This window comes from Canis lupus, chromosome X (genome assembly GCF_048164855.1).
Source record: "Canis lupus baileyi chromosome X, mCanLup2.hap1, whole genome shotgun sequence".
In the NCBI taxonomy this organism is placed as follows: Eukaryota; Metazoa; Chordata; class Mammalia; order Carnivora; family Canidae; genus Canis; species Canis lupus.
In genome coordinates this window covers 56,897,196-56,903,987 of record NC_132876.1, presented here as the reverse complement: position 1 = coordinate 56,903,987, position 6,792 = coordinate 56,897,196, and positions in this window count along the sequence as shown.

The window sequence follows — 6,792 nt, the reverse complement described above, 5'->3', positions numbered from 1 at the left end:
TGCAAATTTCATGATATTCCAACTTTATAATTCCCCTTTTTACAGAAAAGCTGATACTGCTGTATAGCAGTAACTCAGTGCCCCCAAAAATGTTGAGAAGAGCAAAGATTGTGACTTAAAGAGAAAGAGAATTTAAGAAGTGATATATATGCTAGTTTAGTTGATGTAGACAGAGGAACTGACCTTTGACTTTTTAAAATTTTATAGTTATCAATATGCAACAGAGAAATAAATCATATCACAAAGGGATTGTTATAGCAGTATCATAATCAAAACCAATGCTTTTGTATGATCTTTCTAGAATTAGCCTAGCCTTCCAACCCTTGCTTACTGTTCACAGCTGGAGGTCAGATTGTTTAAGGGACAAAAGGTTAGTTCAAGAAGAGTGCAAAGACTATTACTACCAGAGATAAACACATGACTATTTAACTCCAGGTAGGGGGAGGGTTGCACAAGGCTTTCCTGCTGAAATAGCATGAACATGAGCACAAGATAAGAAGAAATTACATACTGGGAAGTTTGCCAGTGTCTGAATGGTCTTAAAATACATTGTTCATCGATTCAGGTATGTCCTCAAGGGAATTATTACTCTCATAGGACTTTTCCTTTCTCTCCTGGCTTACAATATGGAGAGACAAAAAAGCCTCAATCTTAAGCCCTAAAATAGTTAAATAAGAGCCCTTTCAAGGGAATTATTACACCCAAAACTAAACTTTGTTTTTTGTGAGGCAAAGAACTTTATTAATCTTGTTTCAAACTTTATTCCCAGGCTTTTTCAGCTTAATTAGCTGCAAAGAATGAATTGTGTATAAGCAAAAAACTGAAAAGAGCTGTAGTGTCCAAGGGGCTTGTGCTTAAAAATATTAAAGATCTAGATTTTATCAGATCCAAGAACAAAATTTTAAAAAGCAGTCATAAAATAGCAGTTCCCAGTAACTTCTTAAAGTTTTATCTTGTTCTGAAGTTGACTCAATTCAGTTTACTTAATTCTTGGAAGTTTCATCAAAATTCTCCACAAGATCTCCAACTTAATCACCTTCCTCCTCTCTGATAGCAAGTGGTGCTTTTCCATCTGCACAGTATTTGGGCAGAGCTTCATCCAGTCTTCTTAAACTACTCGGACTGCCTGTATCATGTTGGTTTAAGATACTGGGTAGCATTTCGCTCAGCTGCTTTGTCTCAGCATGGCCTGTAATAGTGAAAGTGTTCACTGACTAGGATGCGTGAACTTTAGGACTGTTAAAGTGGATCGCTGTTTCTTGGTTTGTGAACATATTCACTTCTTCAATACCTAGAGATGTTCTTTACCTCTAACTTCTTTAAGAAGGACTGAAGTTTTTATTTGTTGTTTGTTTGCTTTTTATCATATGTTGTAGTTGTTCTATGAACCACCCCTCTTCTTTTGACAAGCAGTTCCTTTCCCACTAATACACACTTGTGCTTGCAGTTTTATGAGTTTCTCCTGGTTCAAGATAGTTTCTTTCATCTTCTTGGAGTGGAAAAGAGACCACATGGGTCACTAGTATTGGTGCTCAGGAGGTCTCAGGAGGACCAACTGAGATGAGGTGCACACACACACACGGGGACACAGATGGAAACCAGAGGGCATGCACATATATTTATATTTATGTGTTATACATGCATACATATATTCTTTATCTGTATATAAACATTTATATTATGTTAGTGATGAAAGGATAATACTTAACCATAAGTAATTATCAAAATGCTCTATATTTTTGCTTAAATTTTATTGACAATAAGCCGCAAAACACACGGACAAAAAATGAAAACCAACACCTGAGTACACACAGTGAAAATCAGTAGCTCTCCAGGAATAAAAGAATAGAATTGGAGAAACTTCCTAGAAATCTCAATTAAAGCCACTAGTTCTTTGTGTAGAAATGCAATATAGAAACTTAATGTAGGCACTCTGTAGAAAATTTCACTCATGTGTGAGAGCTTTGATTTCTGACTTACTGAGGGAAATTGATTGGGCATGGATTCTCAAAGGACACTTTTCCTTTAGCAAATCAGATTTAATTAATCAAGTAGTAGAACACACTTCACCAGAGCTTGCTTATCTGCAAATAATAGTTCCAGATAGATTCCATGGTCTCTGGGAATTCACAATGTTTCTGGCATTGCCAACTTTCTTAGTACCTGTGTAATGCAAAGCACAAAAGCTTAAATAATTTCCCTAGGGTATTGTAATTTTCACATTTATCAATTGTTTATATATTAGTGTGAATGAAATTGTGAGAGTTGGTGCTGGGGAAAGGAAGGAGTTCCCTGAGGAAAGCCTAATGGATAGAGATTGTGTAAAACTAAGAGAAAAGAGGAGGTTTGGGGGCCCAAATACTTAACTCTGCCTGTTTCACATTTTACTTCTTTTTTGAACCCATAACATTTTCTAAGGAAGGGTATTCCTCAATTTTCTTGAAGATGCTTGACTTCTCTTTCTTGCCGAGAAAATGAAAGTTATTTCACAAGAATTATTCTCATATGCAAATTGAGTCCACGTCTACTTTACCTAATGCATTACCAAACCAGGCTTCTATTCATGACCCAGCTAGAGAGGCTTGACAATCTGATTCAGATTTCAGTCATGAATAGCTACAAGTTCTTCCTCTAGGAGAGATCCTAGATCCTAATAAGATCCTAATATTTATCTTAAATGGCTTGCAGAAATTTGCAAAGAAACCTTTACAATACTGTAGGACTTATTTACATCTAAATAATTTGTTGCCACAAAGCAAAAGTTCTTTTCCAGATGCTCAGGATTTATATTTTTATGGGACAGCATCTTCTCTGAAAAACATATACCTTAATCTAAAAATAGAACACAAATGCTCTTCTTTTCAGATTTTCTGGCTTTAGACTGCCCTATACTGCTGGAACACAATCAATGAAGCATCAGCATCAGTGCATTGTTCTGGAGATCACACCTGATTTCATAAAGGACTAAGAAAGGAACAAAATGTTTTCCTTGTGTAAGCTCTGAAGTTAACATACATGATTTTTTAATGTATGTATTTTTGCTTTCCCAAGAGAAACACCAATCAGTACTACATAGTTCATTGGTATTTCCTTAGAAGTTTAAATATTTTGAGTGTAGACCTTTTGTTTTGTGGGGAGGAAGTAATTAGGGTGACTTTTGAGGAATCAAAACAATGGAGGATATAAATTTTTATTGTTTTGTATCCTTTTTTCTGACTGTATTTGCCATGGAGTTTTCTTATAAATGTTAATGTTTTAAAAAACCACAAATAAATCACTCAGAGGAATATTTAAGAAACCACCAAGAAGGAAAAAAACTCATTGATTTCATGGAATGCTGTCAAGTCAAATAAGCATCATGAATGACACGGGGGCAGAATTGATACTTTTGCACTGACATGTTAGAACAAAAGCCCATGCAATATTTAGAAAACTGAGAAATCTGTCAGCTGTATGATTGCTAAATTAGCAGAAGCAGGAGAATGCTGCTCAAGTTGAAAAGAAATGCGTAGGCACAGATCCATATTGTAACCTTTCATGTTCTACACCCACCATGAATAGTCAACTATTATGTGGTCAGCATTTTTGAGTTTTTTCTCTTTTAAATTTTCAAGTGCTTCAAAAGGCAAAAGAAGTTAAGTCTTTTATTCTAAAAAAGCAAAACGTCTAGTCTGTTATTTTAGTGTTAAAGATGACAGGATAAAAAAAAATACTGTTTTTTATCTTTGGGAGTGCTGTTCAGGTTTCCCAGGAATGTTTTGGGGTTGTTAAGGCATGTTTTATTTTTACACATTTATCCCATGAACAAAATATTTTCTTAACCATTTTCTTTCCAACAAACAGGAGAAAATGTTGTTTTAGTGCCATAACCACACTAGCATATCATTTATAAACATGGAAGGTTTTATTCTCTACTAATATAAAAATGATATGTACATATCAGCATTTAAATTATTTAAAAATACATATTGCCAAAATATAATTATTGACCTCCTCATGCCCTTGTATTGCTACTGTGAGGCAAGTAAGAAGCCAATACTCTTCCTATTATCATAGAAAACAAAGGCACAAACAATTCTAGTGCCTTCCTTAAAGTTACACAGTTTAACAATAGGAGAAAAATAGTGATAATAAAAACAAGACTTATGCTTTCAGTCTAGTATGTCTAGGATTTTCTATGCTATGGTTATACCCTGACTTTTCTGTGTATTTACAAATTTAATTGTCTCTACATCAGAAAATTTAATAAAAATCTTCCATTCCATATTAGCTTAATAAAATCTATTTTCATAAAATAGATTTCATTCCATTTTGGCTGATAATTTATAGTCAATGAAGGACAAAAAATCGCATAACTAGCTAACCAGGAATAATGGTATAAAATTGGAAAATAAGATTTTTGGTGTCACTAAATTTTGGAAAAGTCTCAAGGAGTTTGCAAAAGTTGAACTCTTAATAAGGTGGTCCAATTTAAAATCACATCTTACTTTGGTCGAAAATTATGAACTTTTTGATATTATCTCTGGAAATAGTGAAGATAATTGATTTTTTTAAAGATTTTATTTATTTGAGAAAGAGAGTGAGAGGGAGGGACAGAGGGAGAAGAAGAGAGAAAGAATCTCAAGCAGACTCTGCACTGAGTGCAGAGCCCAACATGGGACTTGATCTCATGACCCTGAGACTGTGACTTGAGCTGAAATAAAGAGTCCTATGCCTAACTGACAGAGCCACCCAGGTGCCCCTAGGAGTTATTTATAAAACACAAGTTATCCTCTGATTTCTGGGTCTCTAGACTTTCTATGGAGAGAGATGTGCATACTTTGGCATATTGGTGTTTGAACTTTCTTTCTGTAAGTTCTTGTGGGTTTTGTGTTCCATAAAAGACTTCCTTGAAAGGAGTATCGGTTTACACTTTTTTTATTTTCAGAAAACTCATAATTATCACCATTATCTGGAAGTTCTACTGACAAAATCACAGTAATTGAAACACTCAGGGAGCTCAATTGATATTTTCAGTCTACCTGTGGAATGGTCTGAAGCCTAACTAACACTTGTGCCTAGCTTCTTTGTTTCTTAATGATGTTTCCAACTCTATCCTCTACTTTTGTTTTTCACTAACCTCTTTTTACTGAATTTCCGAGCTGTGTATACTTTAGGAATTAATTACTGAATATATTAATAGTATTTCATATACTGCAATAATGTTTCTGGAAGTGTGTGAGTCAGAGAAATAGAAAAGAGAAAAGGAAGAGAGACATGTCCTTCCTAGGCAAAATCTTCCTGACTATTTCTGGTTATCTTCCATTTTGTATGTTATCAATATCTGTTATAGTTACTTATAAAAATGTGTTTGGTACATACTTCATTTTATAAAGTATTTGTGTGGATTGTAGGTAATTGGATTACATTGATAAGGCTGAAACCTGCCTTCAAGTGAGAAATAAAAACCATCAGGATGGTTTAGAAATAAGGAAAAATAAGAGAATGCATTTGAAATTAAGGTGCAAGGTTGGAGAGGAAGCCAAATGATTACTGGATGTTAGTTGGTTAGGAAACCTGACTTCTAGAACAATGTCTGCCAAGAAGCAATTATCTTCCTGTACCTGACCCTCTGTTTTTTTTATTTTTATTTATTTATGATAGTCACACAGAGAGAGGTGAGAGAGAGGCAGAGACACAGGCAGAGGGAGAAGCAGGCTCCATGCACCGGGAGCCCGACCTGGGATTCGATCCCGGGTCTCCAGGATCACGCCCTGGGCCAAAGGAGGGCGCCAAACTGCTGCGCCACCCAGGGATCCCTGACCCTCTGTTTTTTGATATATAAAAACAGAAAGTGGAACTAGATGACATTTAAGGTCAATATCAGCTATAGTAATTCTATCTTTGGGTATAGGGTAACTGGTTATTCTGGAGCTCTAAATTCAGAAGGGAGCAAGAGAAGTATTCTATACATATGTAAAGGTGGCCATTTAGTTCTGAGACTGCTTTTATTTGTTTATTTTTTGTTTTTTATATAAATTTATTTTTTATTGGTGTTCAATTTGCCAACATATAAAATAACACCCAGTGTTCATCCCATCAAGTGCCCCCTCAGTGCCCATCACCCAGTCACCCCCACCCCCCACCCACCTCCCCTTCCACCCCCCCCCCAGTTCATTTCTCAGAGTTAGGAGTGAGACTGCTTTTAAATAAATTTTAGAAAACTAGTAATTCAGATATGCTTTGTCAGTCCTCTGTTTCTTTTCTACAATTCTAGTGTAGAACTAACATCTTCTTAATAAATATTAGGTAATACTGATTTGCTATGTAATACATCTCAAAAGCACATGGAAAATAATAGCCCTGGTCTAAAGCCCCCTGTCTTCACAATAAAAGGGTAAAATAATTAATATAATATATGATAGAAGAATAATTTGGCTTATTATTCTTAAAAGAGTTAAAACTAAAATGAGAAGACTTCTCTCTCCTTTGCATATAGGACCAGATCAATTATATATATATATATATATATATATATATATATATATATTCCTTCAGTTTAGAAAAGCTCTCATCTCTTTGAACTATATGGCTTAAAATACTATAAATAGCCAAAATTAAAAGTCTCTTTGATCTATATAAACTGACTTTCCATTAGAAAAGCTGTATCTAAATAAAATGCTATTGATTGTGTATTTCAGTCATTCAGCAATACTTTAAGGGTATAGTTTTCCCCAGAAGCATTAAAGTTAATGGGCATGGCACACATTCATTGAAGGAAACTATATATACCTCTTAGTTTGTATTTCAGAC